The 10,949-nt window shown below is 46.8% G+C and overlaps 1 protein-coding gene across 3 annotated transcripts in view; it reads right to left on the bottom strand.

Moving 5' to 3' along the window:
* The window catches only part of CEP89 (centrosomal protein 89), a 125,619-nt gene that overhangs the window by 37,863 nt on the left and 76,807 nt on the right, over positions 1–10,949 (bottom strand). The window lies entirely within an intron of this gene.

The following is a 10,949-nucleotide window of genomic DNA, read 5'->3' as shown; positions in this document are numbered from 1 at the left end:
GCGAGGAGGCTACGTCAACGCGGTGATGGCCTGAAGTCTGAGAGTAGCACAGACCTCTCAGAAAGCAGGGGACCCAGCGCCGAGAACATCACGGTGGCAATGGGTCATGTTGATGCCGTCGAAAGGAGATTCTGGGCACGGGAAACAAGCACTGAGTGGTGGGACCGCATAGTGCTGCAGGTCTGGGATGAATCCCAGTGGCTGCGAAACTTTCGCATGCGGAAGGGAACTTTCCTGGAACTTTGTGAGTTGCTGTCCCCTGCCCTGAAGCGCAATGACACCCGGATGCGAGCAGCCCTGACTGTCCAGAAGCGAGTGGCCATAGCCCTGTGGAAGCTTGCAACGCCAGACAGCTACCGGTCAGTCGCGAACCAGTTTGGGGTGGGCAAATCTACCGTGGGGGTTGTTGTGATGCAAGTAGCCAAGGCAATCGTTGATGTACTGCTGCCAAAGGTAGTCACCCTGGGAAACGTGGAGGCGATCATAGATGGCTTCGCAGCGATGGGATTCCCAAACTGCGGTGGGGCCATAGATGGAACTCACATCCCTATCCTGGCACCGGAACACCAGGCCAGCCAGTACATTAACAGAAAGGGCTACTTTTCCATGGTGCTGCAAGCACTGGTGGACCACAGGGGACGTTTTACCAACATCTACGTGGGATGGCCGGGCAAGGTTCATGACGCTCGTGTTTTCAGGAACTCTGGTCTGTTTAGACGGCTGCAGCAAGGTATTTACTTCCCGGACCACAAAATAACTCTTGGGGATGTGGAGATGCCTATAGTCATCCTCGGGGACCCAGCCTACCCGCTAATGCCCTGGCTCATGAAGCCCTATACTGGCGCCCTGGACACTGAAAAAGAACTCTTCAACTACCGGCTGAGCAAGTGCAGAATGGTGGTGGAGTGTGCTTTTGGCCGTCTCAAGGGGAGATGGAGAAGCTTACTGACTCGCTGTGATCTCAGCGAAACCAATATCCCCATTGTTATTGCAGCTTGCTGTGTGCTCCACAATCTCTGTGAGAGCAAGGGGGAGACCTTTATGGCGGGGTGGGAGGTTGAGGAAAATAGCCTGGCTGCTGATTACTCACAGCCAGACAGCCGGGCGATTAGAAGAGACCAGCGGGAAGCGCTGTGCATCCGGGAGGCTTTGAAAGCAAAGTTCCTGAGTGAGCAGGGTAACCTGTGACTTTAAAGTTTGTGTATTGAGAAGCTAAACCTGCCCCCATTTCTTTGCCCAGTTAATGTTGACTATCCTATCCAGTTACATACCCCCTTCACCCCACTTCCAACACACGTTTCAAAATAAAAATAGTTCTACTTTGTTAAAGCACACCGTTTTCTTTAATACTGTATTCGCGGGAATTTTTTAAAACTGGGACGCAGACTGTGGTGCGGAGCGGGTGTACTGTAGTGGCGCGAATGCAGCTTCTAAACTCAAGGATTGACAGGCTCCGCTGCGGTGGGATGGTTGTTTCAACGGAGCCTGTCACCCCTCCTGATAGGGACTGTGTGTATGGGGGGGTCTATGTGACTTTGTGGCAGGGGGAGGACGGTTACAGATCCCCTGCTGTGTGGCTCTGTGATCCTGCCTAAGGACCGCCGCTTAAGATCTGTAACTGCCCTCCCCTGCCACAAAGTCACAGAGCAACCCACCCCCCACCACATAACATGAAAACAACCTCCCAGACTAACCAGGGTAACTAGTCACTGCATCACTGCACTATGTATGTGCCCTGCTGCTGTGCCTGCCCCCGACTATATACCCTGCCAAAGGTGACTGTCCTGTCGAATTACCAACCCCCTATCCCCCCCTCCTGCAAAAGAACATGATGGAAACAGTAGTTAACAGAAACGTATTTTTTATTATCAACCAAACATGGAACTGGGAAAGTGAAACTTGGACGGGGGCTTGTGTCAGGCGGGAAGGAAAGAACTTGTCAAATTTTGGGGAATGAGAGCCTTCTGCTGCTCGAGCTCTCTGCAGGGGTGGAGTGAGAGTTAGCAGGGACTCTGCCGCCTCTCCTTCTGTGCACTTTGGGTGAGGGGAGTATGGGACTTGGTGGCGGGGGAGGGCGGTTAGAGATGGACTGCAGCGGGGCTCTGTCCTCCTGCCTCCGTTCCTGCAGAACATCCACAAGGCGCCGGAGCGTGTCCGTTTGCTCCCTCATTAGTCCAAGCAGGGTTTGAGTCGCCTGCTGGTCTTCCTGACGCCACCTCTCCTCCCGATCCATGTTGGCTTGGTGCATTCGGGTCAAGTTCTCCCGCCACTGGGTCTGCTGTGCTGCCTGGGCTCTGGAGCAGGCTATAAGCTCCGAGAACATGTCCTCCCGTGTCCTCTTCTTCTTATGCCTAATCCGCGCTAGCCTCTGGGAGTGTGATGACAGGCTAGGTTGTGAGACAGTCGCAGATGGGGCTGTGGGAATGGGAAAAAGGGAGTGAATTCCTCAGAAAGATAAATGTAGTTGTGAACAAAGAACATAGTCTTTCTCTGTTAACAAGACCATGCACAGCACCTCTCACATGCGCACTCAGCACAAGGTCGAATTCTCGGCCTTCGCATTCAGTGCCTGGGGTCTTCTACAGCACATTTGAGAAGCCTCTCAGGAGAACGGAATTTCTGTTGCAGGCAGACATGGTAAGCCGTAGACTTGTGGCAGCTTAAAACTTTAATATTAGCAATGGCCTCATTTCACATTGAAATCAATGTCGGTCCCTGCTGCCAGCAATTCGGCAAGCAGGAAGTCTGCTCCTGTCCCACACCCTCGCGGCTGTCCCCGGGAACGATCCCTTTCGGCTGCCCCTCTCCCGCCTCCACCGCGTGGCTGCAAACCAGCGGTTACAGTTCTGTAAAGGAACGGCAAAGCAGTCCCAACACTAACATTCCCCTACCTCATTCAAAGCAGGTCATCATGAGCGACATCACCCTCATGAGGATCTCTGACAGCGAGAAAGAGAGAATGCTCCGGGAAAGCCTGCAAAGACCAGGGCCGTATGCCGCCATGCTGTGCAGAGCAATGATTCCAGAGTACTTGATAGTCTCGTGGCGTGGCAACGTGTCCTACTACGGAGGACCCAATAAGGCCGCTCTCCCCAAGAACCTAATGCAGCGGATTTCCAATTACCTCCAGGAGAGCTTCCTCGAGATGTCACAGGAGGATTTCTGCTCCATCCCCGGACATATAGACCGCATTTTACTGTAGCTGCTGTAGCAGTGACTAACCAGTAGAGCGGCTTGGGCAGGACAATCATGCAAAACCGGACATTGCTAGATTTTTTTTCAATAGTTGCACTGCCCATGACTGAACCGTTAAGCTAATCAAACTAATCATGAGAAACCCATTTTTTAAATAGTTAATATTCCTGTTCTGTTACAAATAAATGTTTAGATTTTTACAACACTTACTGGCTGATCCTTCCCCAGATTCTGTGTCCGGGGTAACGGCTGGGGAGGGTTGGTAGGGGATCTCTGTAAGGGTGATGAAGAGATCCTGGCTGTCGGGGAAATCAGCGTTGTGAGCGCTGTCGACTGCCTCGTCCTCCTCATCTCCTTCCTCATCTTCCCCGTCCGCTAACATGTCCGAGGATCCAGCCGTGGACACTATCCCATCCTCAGAGTCCACGGTCACTGGTGGGGTAGTGGTGGCGGCCGCACCGAGGATGGAATGCAGTGCCTCGTAGAAACGGGATGTCTGGGGATGGGATCCGGAGCGTCCGTTTGCCTCTTTGGTCTTCTGGTAGCCTTGTCTCAGCTCCTTGATTTTCACGCGGCACTGCGTTACATCCCGGCTGTATCCTCTCTCTGCCATGTCTTTAGAGATCTTCTCGTAGATCTTTGCATTCCGTCTTTTGGATCGCAGCTCGGAAAGCACGGACTCATCGCCCCACACAGCGATGAGATCCAAGACTTCCCGATCAGTCCATGCTGGGGCCCTCTTTCTATTCTGAGATTGCACGGCCATCACTGCTGGAGAGCTCTGCATCGTTGCCAGTGCTGCTGAGCTCGCCACGATGTCCAGACAGGAAATGAGATTCAAACTGGCCAGACAGGAAAAGGAATTCAAATTCAAATTTTCCCGGGGCTTTTCCTGTGTGGCAGTTCAGAGCATCCGAGCGCGTACTGCTGTCCAGAGCGTCAACAGAGTGGTGCACTGTAGGATAGCTCCCGGAGCTATTAGCGTCGATTTCCATCCACACCTAGCGTAATTCGACATGGCCATGTCGAATTTAGCGCTACTCCCCTCGTCGGGGAGGAGTACAGAAGTCGAATTAAAGAGACCTCTATGTCGAACTAAATACCTTTGCGGTGTGGACGGGTGCAGGGTTAATTCGATGTAACGGCGCTAACTTCGACATAAATGCCTAGTGTAGACCAGGCCTTAGAGTGTCCCTATCCCCAGTGCAATAAATCACTATGGCCAAAGGCAATGAAAGATGCTCTTTTCCAATGTTGCAATACAGTCAGCAAGAGCCTTTGTAAAAGATTACTCTAGCCTTTCTATAAAATAAGTGTATTGTTAATTACTACTGTTAGTAGTATTAAAAGCCCAATACAGGCCTGGATCCCCCATTGTGCTACACACTGTATAAATGCATAGTAAGAGACAATCTCTGCCTTGAAAAACCTCCTTCTCACAGGTGGTTTGATTTGATTATTCAGGTTCTGGTCTCTTGCTATCTAATCCAGCAGGGGCTGATAGTTTTGTGAATAAGAGGCTCAGTTCTTGGGAAAGAAGGAACATATAATACCTCACCTTGCTTTGCAGTGATCCCATGAATGATCTAAGGATAGCACTGACCGGCTCCTAAGCATTTTCCCATCCCACATAAAGTAGGGTCTGTGTAGTCCCAACAGACACTGCTATTCAAAAATTCCAAGGTTGTACACTCAAAGCATGTTTATAACCTACAGTGGAAAATCCACACAAGCAAACTTCAAAGAAGAAACATCCTTTTCTCCTTCCATACTCCTTATACTGGGATCTTTTGGATCTTTGTCACCTCTACTTGCAAAAGCAGAGAATATAATATGGCTCTATGTGAGAAACTGTGCTAGTAGTTAGGATTAAAAAGGTACCGCAACCATCAAAATATTTAACAACTTTGATAATACTTGTGCTTAGATCAAAAATTAAGCTTTATTTTTTTCCCCCAGTTTTAAATCAATACAAGAATCAGACTCTCTAGAGAACACTCAATGACTCGTTCTTCTGTATATAGGATATTGTGGTTAAATTATCTGTCAAAATCTCTAATAGGCCGGATTAGCTGATATATGATTAGGGTGTAAACAAATTACAAGTGCTTGTAAGAAAGACTTAAAGAACATAGTTCAGATAACACCATAATCATGATTGCTGAATATGCTGCCATACACTTACTTCTGAGTGGTTATGTCATATGCTTAGTTAACATTTTTATTTTTGTTTGCAATTTTTTTTGTTTAAGAAAGCTTTGTTAAAGACTTGTTTGGGTTTTTTTTTTAATTTTTTTTTATTAGTTCCTATTTATGCTTTTCCCTTCTTTATTGCTGTAGTTCCCAGCCAGCTTTTTTCAAATTTGCATTAATAATTCAGGGTCCTAATGTATTTAAAGTTTATCTTGTGCTCTGGATTTGACAATCTTCTGAAAATAAGAGACTTTGTCACTGAAAGTTGGTAGTGTGTATTGCACCTAAATGATTGGCTAATTTTTCTGAAAATGTTTTCTCCAGTTCATATAGTAGTGTCACATAACATGACAAAAATGCAGTTAAATAAATACAGATTTTCTGATATTTAAGAAGATTACAAACTGGCATCTTTTTAAGGGATGCATTTACTAAGCTCAGATACATATGAATGGGAGAAAAAGCATGGCTCAAGCATTTTATAACTGTATTGGTAAAACTGTAGAGTTGTGTAAGATTGCTACAGTGATGCTTTGATTGTGATTACCTCCCCTAAAAACTGCACTGCTTAATTTTTTAACCTAGCATTGGTAAATGATAAACCTGAAAGAGTTCAAAATAAAATGAATCTCTAATTGTTCAATGTATAATCAGAATTCCTGTACAGCCAATCAGCTTCCCTGCTGAATGTGTGGGTCTTTATTTAGAACATCTGTGCTGAGAAAACATAGGAAAATGTGGCGGTAAATCTGTAGAAACTTAAGGGGATCCAGATGAAAGCATAGTAACCAATTTCTTTTAATTCTCTTTTTGAAAATGATTAGATTTCAAGGTGACTCTCCCTTTTATTAAAATAATTCTTCATAGAAGACTGAGGGGGCGTAAGGTTGGCTGGGCGCTCAATACCGGTGCTAATGGCAATGGCAGCAGAGGGTGCTTAAGCCGCCCCAACAGGTACCACTGAGGGAAAAATTTCCAGCGATCATGCTCGGGATGCGCGCACTTAGAGTGGAATGTACATGTGCAATCACTCAAAGAAGAATAAAAATTCTGAGTCACTTTGCCAGGACATAATACATTTTATTTGCTCTCTTGCATGTATGGAGAATAGAAGATGGAATGTGCCAGATGATCTTCCTGGCTTAGTTGATAGGCAAAGCTATGCGGGCAGATGAGGGCGAATGGAGGATATTGAGCAGCTTATGATGAGGCTCAAGGAGTCCGCAACTCTCTTGACTAAATTCTAGACATGCTTAAAATATCTGTCAAGAATGGAGAAGGAGGCATGACAGACCCATCGCTGACTGGGATCACCTCCCAGCATGACAACATCTGAAGCAAAACCTCGCAGTAAAGAAGAACTAAAAACTAACTAGTATCTAGCTAAATACAATATGAGTGAAAGAAAAAAAATTAAGAAGCTATACTACTACCCCGATATAACGCTGTCCTTGGGAGCCAAAAAATCTTACCGCATCATAGGTGAAACCGCGTTATATCAAACTTGCTTTGATCCGCCGGAGTCCGCAGCCCCGCCCCTCCAGAGCACTGCCTTACCGCGTTATATCCAAATTCGTGTTATATCGGGTCGTGTTATATCGGGGTAGAGGTGTACTTATTAACTAATACTATGACTAACTATTAATAAGAAAAGAAGATAAAGTTGAGGAAATCTCAACAGGACAACTGCCAGAGCTCTGTCTCAGGCTGAGGCAGTTGAGAAGGAGCTGAGGGTGGTTCACCCATGCAGCACTATACAACAATGTCACAGGGCACGAGACTAACATGAACATGTGGGCTGAATGGACGCTGCTATGAGAAATCTCCAATCAAAGGCACAGGGGTTACTACCGCATCTAAAGTGGAGCACCCATAGGACACTACTTGAAGAAGAAGAAAGCTAACATATGTGCTACCCAGGGAATATGTACCCCTGGGCCCAGGACAGCCTCCCTAAATCTTCTTTCTCCTCCATACAGTGAAATGGTTTTGACACAAGGGGGACCTCTGGACCTGAGGAAGATGGGGAAAGATTTGTCCTTATGGACATACGTTTACGAGAGGGAGGACTGTTCCCTATCTTGACTGGATCTCATTCCTTCTGCTCTGAAGAGGAAGTGATCTTCTTTTGAGGAACCACTGCCCTTGCCTCAGACCCTGCAGAGCACTGCACATCGAGGTGGGGCAGGGATAGATTCAGAATATAGTATAATTCCATAAATTTTCTTTGATATATAACGGGCCCAATATTCTGCCATCACTTGTACATGTGTAATAAAGTCATGACGGTCAGTGTGACTTAGATGCGATTGCATAGTATAACTGTTATTGACTACTGTGGCTGAAAAGACTATTAAACAGTAAAGTTCAGCATGGATTGAAATAATAAAAGAAAAATATGGATGAACTTGCTTTCAGATTTGACAGCACTTACGTATTTATTTATATTTTCACTAGAAGAATAGTAGAGGCAGCAGCACAGACAGGCTCCCTGTCTCCCGTGCCAGCTCAGTGAAAACTGGGTACACGAATGGGGGGACACCCTGCCATTAGCCCGACCCTAATCCGCTCTGCACAGCAGACAGGAGGCTCCTGGTCCCGAGCTGCTTGGCCAGGGGCAGTTCCAAGGTGAAGGGAGGGGTTGCAGGGGAGGAGGGGCACCTCTGCTCCGGAGGCACTCCCTGCATGCACTGGCTAATCCTGCCCACCCCTAAGGCCGGCCCTGGGTTGATCTCAAAAGACACACTGTGACAGAGGCCCACTGGTACCAGCTGGCAAAGTGTTCATGGTTCTTTACAAGCAACTCCTGACTCAGTCAGACCTGACAAACTTACTACACCTAATAAAGGGTAGTATATGAGGTCTCTACTGAAAGCTTGTAACTTATCAAGTCATAATCATTGTGAGATGTGTATGCAGGTAATATTTAAGGAATAATGTAACTATATTGAAAATTATGCCTTATGGTCAGAGTAAAAGTTAGTCACCAGGCAATCATTTGTCTTGGTGATGGCCCATTCATGGTCTATGAACAAAGTATGATTCAGGGTGGAGAAAGACACTCTGCATCCATTCACTGAGAAGACGTGGTATTTCATGACAGATTAGATCCAGCCAGCTCTGCAACACACTGAACTTTTGGGGCCAGGCAAGAACCTACTTTATTAGATAGGAAAGGTAACTACTACTAAGTGTCGGGCCTAGTGTGTGTGTTATGATTTTGTTTTGCATTGTGTGACAAAGTCAAACCAGACAGCTGTAAGAGAGTTGTGGAAGGCAGGTATACCATCCCTAGAATGGTAAAGTTCCTTTCCCCCGTAAGCTGAAATGTTACCTCAGGTAAACTAGGGACATCTAAGTCCAAATAAGGGCTGCCTGTGACTGTTAAAAACCCCTTTTCTGGTGCGAGAGAGGGAGGAGAGATGGGAGACAAGGTACATCAGGACAAAAGACTTCTCTTGAGTGGAAGGCTGCTCTCCTCCATATATGGGAAGCAACCACCCTAATGGACTGTTTGGAGAAGGACTGGCACACAGTGCCCTCATAGCAAGGCAACACCCCAGAAACGGGGGAGGGAAAGGTATTCTCTCTTTTGTGTTATGAACTTTTCTTTTTGTTTGGCTGAAAAGTACTCCTTGGGCCTACCCTGAGGCCCACCTTGTAAATATGGAAGAATAAAAACCCAAGTGAGGAATAAAAACTCTCCAGAGTGGGTCTAATTTACTCTAAGCTCCCCCACTGCCAGAGGGAGGAATGCCATCCCCAGCAAGGCGAAGGAGGTGCCTTTGCAAAACTGTAACTATTTGTTTCCATCACTCTCCCTTGTTTTCAGTGGAATCTCTATTCTCTCTTAAATAAACATTCTTTTGTTTTATTATAAATGCTCTCAAGTGCTGTGAATTATCCAGAAGTGGTGATTTAAGGCAGTGGTTCTCAATCAGCGATACGTATACCCCTGGAGTTACGCAAAGATCCAGGGGGTACATCAAGTCATCTAGATATTTGCCAAGTTTTACAACAGGCTACATAAAAAGCACTAGCGAAGTCAGTACAAACTAAAATGTCATGACAAGACCATGACTAGTTTAGAGTGCTGTATATACTATACGCAGAAATGTAAGTACATTATTTATATTCCAGTTGATGTATTTTATAATTAGATAGTAAAAATTAGAATAATCAATTTTTCAGTAATAGTGTGCTGTGACACTTTTTTGTATTTTTGTGTCTGATTTTGTAAGCAAGTAGTTTTTAAGTGAGGTGTAACTTGCAGGTACTGTAATGGGGCACCTGCCCCATATTGGCCTGTCAGGGGTTAATAGAGCCCTACGGTGGCTGCGCAAAAAGCAGCCAATAGGAAAGGGGCTGTGAGGAGCAGCCAATCATGGCCAGACAGGCCCATATAAGAAGAGCTGCAGGGCAGAGCAAGTTCAGTTGCTCCCTGGCGCTAGAGGAGGGAGAACTGACTGCCTTGCAGGAGGAGGAAAGCTAGCACCTTGGAGACAGCAATGCTGGGCAGGATCAGGGGAGTGAGAGCGAGCTCCTGGCTGACTGTTAAGATGGCATGCTGAGGCCTTGAGATAAGGTTGGAGAAGGTGCTGGGGCTGTGGGGAAATGGCCCAGTGAAGTAGACTGAGAGGTTGGAGGCAACGCAGTGCGTGGCTGCCATTTACAAGGTCCTTGGGCTGGGACCTGGAGTAGTGGCCGGGCCCAGGTTCCCCCTCACTCCCACTTGCCACGGAGGAAGTGCTGTACCGTCGGACTGCAGTACATTCCCCTGGAAAGGGGAAGAACGAAGTGTGGCACAGTCAGAGGGCTGTGTCCTGAAGAGGACGCCGCGGTCCTTGGAGCAACATGGGTCCAGGACTAGAAATGATGGTGGGCGACACACCACCGAGAGTCGGCATACCGATCTGTGGAGCTGATCTGCAAGATGACCAGCAGGAGGCGTTGGTGTGGTGAGTCGCACCCCATCACAGGTACGCAAGACATATCAGATACCTGAAAGGGGTACAGTAGTCTGGAAAGTGAGAGCCACTACTAAATAGGGATACACTGTCCATTTGGGAGCAGAGGATCTGGGAGTTCTGTGAGTAGCTAGTGTCAGGGGTTGGATGTCACAGTGGAATGCTTCAAGGGGACTCAGTGACTGGGCTGCACCTATTGTTAACTTGCAAGGTAAAGACAAGGCTGACATAGCCTGGAGGAGAGTGCTTGAGGGGCTGACAGGTTGGTGGCATTAGAGAGCTAACACCCAGACTCCCTCACAGTAGAGGCAACTAGCACAGTAAGGGTCTAGCACATGGGCTCAATAGCCTGAAGTAGAGACCCTAGGAGCAGCCATGGTTAGGGAGAAGTTAAGCTGAACTCTGCTCTGTTATTGCTAATTTCTTTGTTAACAAAGTCAAACTGCAGGAAGGGTTGTGTGGACTTTATTTTAAAATAGATTGGAAAAGACTTAAAAGCTCAACAGACGTTTTCAATTATTTAAGAAAAACAATAATTACCAATGAAGAACCCAAGAAGTAACAGGATGTGTGCCTAAGATAAATATGGGGTCT

This window comes from Malaclemys terrapin, chromosome 14 (assembly GCF_027887155.1).
Source record: "Malaclemys terrapin pileata isolate rMalTer1 chromosome 14, rMalTer1.hap1, whole genome shotgun sequence".
Classification (NCBI taxonomy): Eukaryota; Metazoa; Chordata; order Testudines; family Emydidae; genus Malaclemys; species Malaclemys terrapin.
Note: the sequence above shows the minus strand (reverse complement) of the source record. Positions and strands in the feature narration are given on the sequence as shown.